This window comes from Aulostomus chinensis, chromosome 1 (genome assembly GCF_037954235.1).
Source record: "Aulostomus chinensis isolate RoL2024-O1b breed Wild chromosome 1, RoL_Achi_v1.0, whole genome shotgun sequence".
In the NCBI taxonomy this organism is placed as follows: domain Eukaryota; kingdom Metazoa; phylum Chordata; class Actinopteri; order Syngnathiformes; family Aulostomidae; genus Aulostomus; species Aulostomus chinensis.
Genome location: NC_141320.1, coordinates 50,497,521 through 50,509,590, shown reverse-complemented (window position 1 = coordinate 50,509,590; position 12,070 = coordinate 50,497,521). Strand labels below are relative to the sequence as shown.

Genomic DNA, 12,070 nt, shown 5'->3' with positions numbered 1-12,070 from the left:
ACAGTGATTTAGTAAGAATTGCTAATGAACTCAAAAAGATGCGACAGTAATGTAATAAAAGTTGCTACGAACCTAAAAATATTGTGTCAGTGATGTCGGAAGAATTGCTAATGAACTCAAGATGATGCTAACAGTAATGTAGTGATAGTTGCTAAGAAACTCAGTGATGCTGACAGTAATGTAGTAAGAGTTGCTACGAACCTTTAAATAATGCAACAGTAATGTAGTAAGAGTTGCTACGAACCTCAAAATAGTGCGACAGTGATGTCGTAACAATTGCTAATGAACTCTAAATGATGCTAACAGTAATGTAGTGATAGTTGCTAATAAACTCAGTGATGCTTACAGTAATGTAGTAAGAGTTTCGAACAACCTCAAAGTGATGCTGAGAGTCATTAAGTAAGAGTTGCAACGAACCTCAAAATAATGCGACAGTGATGTCAGAAGAATTGCTAATGATCTCAAAATGTTGCGACACTGATGTCAGAAGAATTGCTAATGATCTCAAAATGTTGCGACACTGATGTAGTAAGAATTGCTAATGAACTCAAATTGATGCTACCAGTAATGGAGTGAAAGTTTTGAATAACCTCAAAGTGATGCTGACAGTCATGTAGTAAGTGTTGCTACGAACCTCAAAATAATGCGACAGTAATGTAGTAAAAGTTGCTACGAACCTCAAAATATTGCTACAGTGATGTCGGAAGAATTGCTAATGAACTCAAAATGATGCTAACAGTAATGTAGTGATAGTTGCTAATTAACTCAGTGATGCTTACAGTAATGTAGTAAGAGTTTCGAACAACCTCAAAGTGATGCTGACAGTCATGTAGTAAGAGTTGCTACTAACCTCAAAATGATGCTAATAGTAATGTAGTGATAGTTGCTAATAAAGTTAAAGTGATGCTGACAGTAATGTAGTAAGTGTTTCGAACAAACTCAAAGTGATGCTGACAGTCATGTCGTAAGGGTGCTACGAAACTCAAAATAATGCAACAGTAAAGTAGTAAGAGTTGCTTTGAACCTCAAAATAATGCGACAGTGATGTCAGAAGAATTGGTAATGATCTCAAACTGATGGGACAGTGATGTCGTAAGAATTGCTAATGAACTCAACATGATGCTAACAGTAATGTAGTGATAGTTGCTAATAAACTCAGTGATGCTTACAGTAATGTAGTAAGAGTTTCGAACAACCTCACAGTGATGCTGGCAGTCATTTAGTAAGAGTTGCGAATGAACTCAATTTAATGCTACAGTGATGTCGTAAGAATTGCTAATAAACTCAAAATGATGCTAACAGTAATTTAGTGATAGTTGCTAATAAACTCAAAGTGATGCTGACAGTAATGTATGTGTAGGTTCTCATTCATCCAGGTCATCGTAGATCGAAGCGAAGTAAAATCTGGTCAACTGGACGTAAGTTTATCTTGAAGACGTTTCACCTCTCATCCGAGAGGCTTCTTCAGTTCTAGTGAAGAGTGTGGAAACTCCAGCTTATAAACCTATTTGGGAGTGGTCAGTGCTATTGTGGTGGAAACGACCCTCCCGAGACTCACCTGGCCTTCCCAAACGACAGTCGTTGTGAGGTGTCAGGGAGTTTCAGGGGTGGTCGTTCGGGAGTTTCACCGACCACTCAGATGCTAATGGGCTGTGCTGGCATCAGCCGTTCCACGTAGGTCTTTCAGCTGAGCTCTTTGGGGAAGTTTTGAAAGGACTTGGTTGTAAATAGGTGAAAGGAAATGTCGCAGTCCACCTCCTCTGTTCAAAGATGGTTTCTCTATCCTGACGTGGATGGCTTCTTTAACTCCTCTTTCAAACCATCTGTCCTCTCTGTCGAGTATTTGGACATGGTCGTCCTGGAAGGAGTGGCTTTCCTCCTTGAGGTGGAGGAAAACCGCTGAGTCCTGTCCTCCAGAGTTGGCTCTTCTATGTTGGGCCATGCGCTTGTTGAGGGGCTGTTTGGTTTCCCCTATGTAGAGATCCGTGCAGGCCTCACTGCATCTGACAGCGTATAACAGATTGCTTTTCTGGCTGTGAGGGGTGGGTTTCTCCTTGTTCTGATCCAGAAATTCAACAGCTTCTATCATTGATTTGACAGGAAATGTTGATGACACACTGGGATTTTTGTTCTCCTGCTGTCACTGTCAAGTGCAGCTTAACATGAGAGGTAGCAGGATCATTCATGTGTTCATGTTTCCAGCAGACAAGGAGGAAACCTGGGAGGACTTCAGTGACTTTGATCACTGGTTCTCACTTCATCTTCTCAGTATAAAGTTCAAAGCGAGCTGGCCAGGAGTTGAACCTAGAATCTTCTGATCCGTAGTCAGACGCGTTATCCATTGCGCCACCAGCCCTGTGAAGAAGCTGCTGTGTTCATGTGTGCTTGCTGTTACAGAAAAGCCCAACAAGGTGGTGTCATTGTCAGGGGACACAATGGTGCAGTGGTCAGCACTGTGGCCTCACAGCAAGAAGGTTCAGCTCTCCTCCTATTTGGTTGCAAGGAACCTGAATCAGTCCTCAGTGGAGCCGTGCTGCTGAGGCTGAGTGAGGCTGAGTGAGGGACTGAGCAGGAGCCAGCAGGTCCAAGCAGGTTCAGGCAAACTCCCCTCAGTCCACCAACATCAAAGCAGAGGAACAGAGTTCATCTAACAACATGATTCATATCATCTCCTCTTGGAATGTTCTGGAACTACAAGTACACTTAAAATGGCCGACTTATGACAACAGAAGGAACTTTGAAGTAGATTTGATTTATTTAAGTCAGTGACAGTCATTTTTTTCAAGAACTTAGTTCAGGTAACTTGATTGTTTTACCAAGATGAGCTTTAATGTTAAAACATTGAAACAAGACCTTCATGTATTTATGATGACATCACCAATAGGAGCCTTCCCAGTCTGTCAGGGGGTAGAATTCAGTCACCACCAATGACATCAGAGTCAGAGTTCAGACATCAAAGACAGACATTAAAGCCTCTCTTATTAAAAAAAATTAAAGTGTTATATCTTTGAAAATATACTGCAATACATGAAATACTATATTTCCATGGATGGTAACCTCGTTCTTATATTCTTTAATATACTGCAATAGTAATGGACCCTCTATGACACTGTAGTGATGAATCTATCAAGGAGTAAAAATTATTATAATCAGAATTTTGAAGTCAAGTTTGAGATCAGTTTGATCCTCTCTCTCTCTCTCTCCCTCTCTCTCTCCCTCTCTCTCTCCCTCCCTCCCGCCCTCTCTCTCTCTCTCTCTCCCTCTCTCTCTCCCTCCCTCTATCTCTCTCTCTCCCTCTCTCTCTCTCCCTCCCTCTCCCTCTCTCTCTCTCAGGAGCTTTTAAATGAATATTTTAATAAAACAGAACAGGAGACTGAAGAGTGATCACTCAAACCCACAGGCTGAATGGGACATCTCTTAAAAATATTGAACCACTGAGTAAAACCATAGAAGCGCTCCTGTCTAGTCGGTGCTAACAAGTTAGCTGTTGCGTGAGTCCAGCTGTGCTGTCTAGGAATCCTGGTCAAAAGCCTCCACTCATCAAACAGCTGGTGTGTTGGTGGATCAGTGGATCCTGCTGGAAGAAGCAGGATGGAGCTCTGAATGGTTCCTGTCTCAAAGAGCTTCTCTGTGCAGCTCCCATCAGCTCCTAAAAACAGGACACCAGCAGATTCACTGTTGAACGGTGGCATTAAAATGTCTCAAAAGCTGTCCTGTCCACCATTTGTTGGTGCAAAGACATTTAAAAACACCAGTTGAACATTTTCCAAAGTTGCTCTCACCTTCTTTCAAACACCTGGAATGATTTCCTCCAAACCAAAAGAAACTGGTAAAAAAACAACAACAAAACCTCCTGGAGAATCAAACTCCAGCCTCTGCTCCAACTGGACTTGGGACTTCAAATGACCTCCATTAAAAGCCTGCCTGCATCCCCATTCACTGACTGTTGTGCTGTGGGTCTCCTGGACAAACATGGCAGGATCCTCTTGATCTCCAGGAGTTTAAAAGAGCAGCTCTTTTAAAATGGGTTCTGGCTCCATTCAGGTTTAGAGAGCTGAGACTAAAATCACACATGAATGAAAGAGGGAACCCAACAAAACAAGTCAGCGTGAAAGAGGAGCAGATTTTAAAACTCCTCATCATTTCCACCTCCAGGAGTGAAGCCTCCCAGGACCCAAGAGGCTCCAGCTGGCAGAGCTCTCACTGGTTTCTCCACCACCTCGCTAACCTGAGCTGGAGCATCTGAGAACCAAACAGTGACCCCCTTCATTCCAGAGCCGACTCCACAAACTCTGAGCCCCCACTTTACCCACAGCCAGCAGGCCTCCTCAACATTGCATGACACACGACGACTAAATTTAACACTGAAGCGTCTCATCCAGAGATCTGTGACATGAGTCTGCTGTGGAGGGTCAATCTGTCCGTCCACATTCAGATCATTAACACAGCGACTCCTAAGCACCAGTAGAGCCTGTTCATCGTCCCTGGGTGGGCTCGAACCACCAGCCTCTCGGTTAACAGCCAAGCGCACTGACCGATTGCGCCACAGAGACTCTGAGTCACTGCTTTTCATGAAGACTTTTCAGGCTAAATTTCAGTGTGTGAGGTCCACACTGCACATTTGAGGGACCATGAAGGACAGAGGAGAGTCTGACTGTCATGGTGAAAGCCTTCAGCACTAGAGCTGAAACAGCCCCCACCATCTTAACCCCCCCAGACCAAACAGGCTTCATCAGAAACAGACCCCCCTCCTAGAACATCCAGAGATCATCAGTCTGATTAATAGAACATGACAAACAATCAAGAACATGTTATTGTTTGATCAGAAGCTGAAACAATGTTTCTATGTTTGTCTGTTCTGGTCTGAATGAAAGAGGAGGTTTTCTTGGTCATGTGACGTGGATGAGAGTTCAACTAGAACTTCCTGATTCAACAGGATTTGAGTTTGTTGGGATTTTGTCAAAGCCACCAACCAAACCTCTGAGTGGTGCAGATGTCTGCTGCCTCCTCAGAGCAGACTGGAGCTCAGCCTCACTCACCTGTGGGAGCCCCAGCAGAGCCACCGTGTGATGGAGTTTCAGTTTAGGATCCAAGGTCCTGGATTGAATTGGTGTTTTGTGTTTTTAGGCCTCCTGGCACCATCAATGGTAGAGCAGAGTGGCGCAGAGGAAGCGTGCTGGGCCCATAACCCAGAGGTCGATGGATCAAAACCATCCTCTGCTAAAAGAAGAAAAATAAAATGAACCAGTGTCTTTAGAAATGTGTGTCTGTTAAAAAGAGGTTCATAAGGATTTTGTCTTCCTCCACAATCACCAACCATTGTGAGAGTTAACAACAGTCCACTTTCTGACTGAAGCAAAAGTAGACTTCAAAAGGTTTTTCTGATTCAACATAGCAGCTAAATTTCCATTTCCATTTCCTGAACAGGACAGGTTAAAAAAAAGGGAATGTCATGACTTCCTCTGTATGTTAGAATATGAACTACTAAAAATGTTCATGCCCAGTTTTAAGTTAGAATTAAACTGAAAACACAAAAACCTTCCCTCTTCAATCCTGTCACTCAGTGTTGTAAACTGTTTCAAACAAATTCTACTGTTCAACAGTTCAAGTGTTTCTAATGAAGCTGAATGTTCTCCTCTACTTTCCTCAATTGGGTTTCTTTCATGTCCTCCTGACATCAAAGACAGAATTCTAGGTACAAATAAAAACACTATCAAAGCCTCCTGATGACATCATCATCAATTCTGTCTTTGATCTGTGTCTGTCCAGCCTGTCCTGAGTGGATCCAACAATTTCCCATGGGTGACACTGTCGTGGTCTCTCTCCTGCTGTCTCCAACTCTCAGAGTGCTTCTACTGGTTTCTCTCCATCGTCCCTGTTTCTAGGCAGAGCACTGGTGAGGACTGAGGCCAGTGATGTCATCACCTCCAGCTGAGACCTGCCAGGTGGTCCTGCTTCATTCAACTCTGCTGCCTCTGCCACTGCCCTGACTGGTGAGGCTGACAGCAGGTTCTCTCTCATCTAAACTCTCTGTTTACAATGGAGGCTGAAATCCTTGTGATTGGTGGTTCAATCATCAGGTCTGTTGAACTCCCAGGTGCCATCACCTGCTGTCTTCCTGGTGCCAAAGTTGTGGACATTATTGAACGTCTCCAGGACTCATCGATCTCCACCCCTCCTGCAGGTTCTCCCTGTCTCTGTGTGGGTTCTCTCTGGTACTCCAGCTTCCTCCCACAGTCCAAAGACATCAAGAGGGTAGTGGTTACCTGGACACTCTAAATGACTGTGAGTGTGAATGGTTGTCTGTCTGTGTGTGTTGGTCCTGGGATGGACTGGTGACCCATCAAGGGTGAACCCAGGGCTGGACTGGCCACCTGGCCGATGCACATCTTTGGGCCGGCCCATAACTGTCATAATTTTTTTTTCAAAAGTGTATAGTTTTTAATCGACCGTAACGGTATCGGAGACGCGAAACGCGGCCCATTGGTTGATTTTCTTGAAGGACATTGGGCTCGTCCAATGAAATCTCTCAGCTCTCTCTCTTTCTCTTAGTCAAGCCATGCTGTTGCAATGGAAGTGGAGGAGTCAGATCAGTCAGTTGGAGACTATTTTAGTCGCCCTTCTTCCACACAGAGGACTGATTTTTTAAAGTTTCATCCTCAACAAGATTCCATAAACCCTGTCGTCCAGAGGCTCTTCGTTAGAACGGACGGCACGACGTGGAAATGGCTGACTTATTGTGGTCAACGTCATGCTTTGTTTTGTTTTGTTTGCCCTGCTTTTAGCAAGCCCAGTGATCCAAGTGTCTTCATTAGAGGCCTGACAGACTGGAGGCATGTGCACCAAAGAGTAGAGGAGCATGAGAGAGGCATGGCACAGAGGCAGTGTGCTGAGGCCTATTTTTGAAACTGCTCCAGAGCAAGAATGGCCACCTCCTTGAGGGAAGACAGCTGACAGGACACCGTGAGCAGGTTAAGAAGCAGGGCTGGACTGGGACCAAAAAATGGCCCTGGCATTTTTCATCCCTGGCAGCCCTCCATGGTTATTTACACGATATGTGTAAGCACATACCAGAGGATGTATGTGCACATTTTGAAGTTTCAAAAATTAAAATAAAGTGCAGTATTCTACATGGAAGACAGTAACCATGTTAAAAGAGTGATACTCTTTCACTACTCACAGAGACCTTCTTCTTCCACTACACGTTCCAACACCTGACGTCTCTTCTTCCCAGTCCAGCCCTGGAAGAACGCGTCGAGTTTTGGAAATTCAGCTGCTTTTCTTTTGCGGAGTCTCTCTTTTTCGGCTCCTCCTTTCTCCTTCCTCTTACTGGGCAACATTCTTCATGGCTTCTGACTGCAAGGTGGCCGCTGAGTGGTGGCACTACAACTGGATGGGTGTGTTTCTCATTTTAACACAAAAACAAACTAACCGCTGTTTCTGCGTTTTTACCAGAAATATATATTTTGAAATGCCTGCTCACACCGGCCCATCCGGCTACATCCACCAAACTTTACACACATAACATAATATAATAATATAATATAATAACCCTGAACACAAGCCCAAAGCAGTAGTTGTTTTGTTTTTCTTCATAAAGGAGGTGCACAGTCATGACTACGATATCTCTGGCAACAAACATGGAAGGGGCTTTGGGGTCTTGTGTTTCAGCTCTGTAACTTCTGGATGGCTGAAAATGTCAGAATCAGTCCTCTCACTGACATCAACCATTGGTGTGACTTTTGGTGGCTTCAGCTCAAATGAAACCAGGGAAGAGGGGCCAGACTTTGAGGAGCCCCTTAGGGTTAGTGGATGCCCCGGGACCGTGCTTGGGCCCCTTAGCACCTAGATGGCTGAAATTCCCAGCACATGCTACTCTGGGGCATCACACTATGTGTGTAAAGTTTGGTGGATGTAGCCCAAGTACAAACACCAGAACCCAGATTTGATCCTCAATTCTGCTCCAAAAGGCTCTCGGAGTGCAGAAGTCCCAGACCCTGATTTTGCCCAGTTTCACAAGGGGATAGTTTTTTCTCTTTGAACCTAGGAAGTTGAAATTTGAGTGTGTTGTTCTGTTCTCGAAGGATCGCATCTGTGGTGGTTTGACCCCCCTAAGTCCTTTCTGCTGTCCGTAAAGGGCGTGGCAAAGTCCAGTAAAGTCTTTAAATGAAGCATCATAACTGGTCAAAGTTGCTCCAAATGAGATGAGCTTTCTGGGAGGAGTTCACACCTCTGCCAGAAACCAATATTTAAAACTTTGAAGCCCCACCTCCTTCCTGAAGCCACTTCCTGTTTGGGAGGGGGTTCGAGAATTATTCCACCAGATTAGGATTTCATAAAGTTTCAGGTCTGTATCCACTGGAGAGGCCAATGAGAGCAAAAGAGCAACAGGGTCAAAGGTCAACAGGCCTCGTGTCTCAGCCAGGCCTCAAAGGGTTAAGTGAGCCTTTTGGAGCTCCTTTGAAAAAAGGCCTGACACCAATCTTGTTCAGGACCAACATGAAGAAGGATCTTTGGAACATTTTCACATCTTTAAGACCGCCTTGACTCCTTTTTATAGCAGGAGTCACTGAACAGCACAAAGCTGCTATTGCAGCCATCAGGCCTCATTTCTGATCAATTATTATTGTTGAAACAAAGCTGAATATCAATTATTGATTTTTATTGTCATCATTGTGAACACCTGATGAGAGAAACACAATAAAAACATTTGAAAAGGAAGGATCAGAGTGTTGTTGTACTGCAATACTACAGTACAGCATCAGAGACACTCAGTTATTGATTGCCTGAATGATTGATTTACCCAGAAGAGGAACAGCTTTGTTGGAGCAGTAAAAATACACACATCAGAACGACAAAGTTACATTTGAAAAGAAACTACATGACATTACCAGCACAATATCTGAAGAACAGTTAGGATCAATTTAACTGGCCAGATAGTTAGGATTTCTTTAATGATATCCTTAATGAACCCAGACATCAGAGTGGTTTGTTCCCCTCAATAATAAATCTGTAAATACAGCGTGAAGTGATGGAACTAAAAGGCCACCTCTGAGTGCAGGAGTGAGCCTCTGTGACGGATGTGACGTCAGCAGACCGCCATTAGTTTGAGTCATTGTTTATATTCTTAATGCTGATTGGTCGATCTATAATGGTGACAAATGGACTTCGTAGGTAGAATAAACATCCAGAAATTAAATGAATTTGTAGATTGTCTTATTAATCAAAAGATGAAGTATTAAAAATATTTGTTTTTTTTCCTCGGAGTGAGCGACAACTACCGGATTTTCTCACAGAAGAACGGGGCCGACTTCCACGGAAGCAGATGTTTGTAATTCCTGGGGCACTAAAATCCATTTCATATTATTCTTTATTGAACAGCGAACATTATGGAAATAAAATTTATATTTCTCGCCAGAAATGTCCTTAAAATGCTTTTTAAAAATCAAACCTATCTTGAAATGACACTCGTCCGTAATGGCGTCCTTAGCAACCAACATAGCAACAGTAGAAATGTGACACTGTAACGACTCTCTTCCGAGAGGTGAAAGATTCATCGTAATAACGAACAAACCAAAGATTAAACACAAGAACTGAGCAAAGATTATGAAAACAAAATGCATATTTCTCTCTAGAAATGTCATCAGAATGCTTTATTAAATCAAAACTATCTTGGAAGAAGGCACTTTCCTCCGAAAATGACAGGAGCGGCGGCCATGTTTTTGTTTTGAGAGGCCCGCATGAAAGAGTCACATGAGGGAAGGGGGTATGGGGTCATGGGGGGGGGGGGGGCGATCCCAGGTGACGTTGTTCAAGAGGCAGGGTTCACCCTGGACAGGTCACCAGTCCATCAGGAGAAATGAGGTGGTCGGTATCATGCAACCTAAACTAAAACATTAGTCAGGTCAAATTCAGATTAAAGCAAGAGTCTCCAGATCAAAGTCAGAATTCCTGATGATGTCATCAGGGCTTTGACAATCGCTAGAATTCTGTCTTTGATCTCAGGAGGACATGAAAGAAACACAATTGAGGAAAGTAGAAGAGAGCTTGGCAGCATGATGGTGCAGTGGTGAGCACTGTGGCCTCACAGCAAGAAGGTTCTGGGTTTGAGTCCAGGCTCGGGTGGGGAATCTTTCTGTGTAGAGCCTGCATGTTCTCCCCATGAATGCGTGGGTTCTCTCTGGTACTCCGGCTCCTTCCCACTGTCCAAAGACATGTAATTGGGGACGAGGCTGATTGGACACTCTAAATTGACCGTAGGTATGAATGTGAGTGTGAATGGTTGTTCGTCTCTGTGTGCTGACCCTGTGATGGACTGGTGACCTGTCCAGGGTGAACCCCGCCTCTGGCCTGTAGATGCTGGGATAGGCTCCAGCCCCCCTCGACCATCAATGTAGGTCTTTTGTTAATTGCATGCCACATGAAATTATTGTTGGTCAGTTTTCTAGCGACAGTCTCACAGCATCAAGACAAGAACACTTCTACTTTTAATGTTGACAGTTTGTTCAACACTAAACTTCATCCAGTACCATGTTGTCAAACACTGGAACCTCCACAGCACCTGAACAGGGACTTGAACCCTGGACCCTCACATTAAAAGTCTGATGCTCTACCGTCTGAGCTCCTCAGGCTCTTTCTACAGCATTGAGACAGGAACAGAAACACCTGTGAAGGTCAAACTGATGCTTTCTTGACTTGTTCAGTCCTCCATGTTGAAGTCCACCATGCTTTTGATTGGCTCTGATTCTCTGTGGCAAAATCCAACAAGAGGCTCCAAAAATGTCCTGAATGTCACAAGACTGCACAGGACAAGATGTTAGTTTCCTTCATGTCTGCAGTTCCTCCACTGGAAAGTAAAGTCAATGCTGCTCCTCTGCTGAAACCTGGGATCGGACCAGGGACCTTTAGATCTTCAGTCTAAGGCTCTCCCAACTGAGCTGGTTCAGTTCTGAGTGAGGGCTCTGCTTCTCTCATTTATAATCTCTTCCACTCTCACTGGACCTTAGAGAGGATTGGAGCTTCTGAAGTCCTGACACATTGAACAGTTCTCCAGGACCATTTTTGATGAAGGTCTGGATCACACCAGCCTTTTTTGTTTGTCTTCTTGCACCACCGTGCCGCCCCTACTAGTCGTCTACATATCAGTGTTCTCAGTATTGCACGAACATTCACATCAGTATTGTGCTAATATTTTATTTCCTGGCTCTTCAATCCTCCTATTATGAAGTTGATTGCTTCAGCGACCAGGAGACGTTATCATTGGCAGCTAGTTTACTATTATTGCTGCTGCTGTTGTTGGTTGTGTGTCTGTCTTCCATCCCCCTGGGCCTCTGTCTTTCTCTCTGCTTGTCTTTCACCCTCATCTTGTTCCCATCTTTTTGTCATTCCCTCCCTCCTTTCTCTCTGTCTTTTGTCTTTCCTTCTCTATATTTGTCTTCTGCTGTCTGTCCTGTCCTGCTCGCTTTCAACAACCAACCAGTCAAAGCAGACGTCCGGTTAAAAAAATATGATCAAAGAACTCTTGGTTTGATTTGGCTTGAGACATGAAGAAGATAGGATTGTTTTCCTTTCATTTTAGAAGCTTTTCCAGATTCATGAAAAGATCATCAATCAGTGCAGTATTTCAGACAGACTTCTGGTCCGTGAGGACGAGGAATCCAGCACAGATCCACAGAACTCCAACTGCCATCTTTGATGGTTCCTTTACAGTCTGTAGGGTGGAGAGATCCTCCTGAGTCTGGCTTGGAATGTTTGTCTGTGGATGTGTTGGCCCTGTGATGGACTGGTGACCTGTCCAGGGTGAACACGGCCTGTCGCCCAAAAGCTGCTGGGATAGGCTCCACCCCCTCATGACCCTGAACAGGATAAGCAGAAGACAATGGACAGAAGTCCTGACACATTGAACAGTTCTCCAGGACCATTTTTGATGAAGGTCTGGATCTCACCGGCCTTTTTTGTTTGTCTTCTTCCAGTTGCCTCAACATTGTGTGAGCCAATAATTCCACATCTGTACCAGACACACCTCTGGTTGGTGGGTTTATGGATCTTTCTGTTCTAACAGTGTCTTTTA

General features: G+C 44.2%; 1 non-coding gene across 1 annotated transcript; it reads right to left on the bottom strand.

The window, feature by feature from the left end:
* Positions 1–2,283: 2,283 nt before the first annotated feature.
* trnar-acg (transfer RNA arginine (anticodon ACG)) lies at positions 2,284–2,356 on the bottom strand. The gene has a single exon. It is a non-coding gene; the product is annotated as a tRNA-Arg (tRNA).
* Between the last annotated feature and the right edge of the window lie 9,714 nt (positions 2,357–12,070).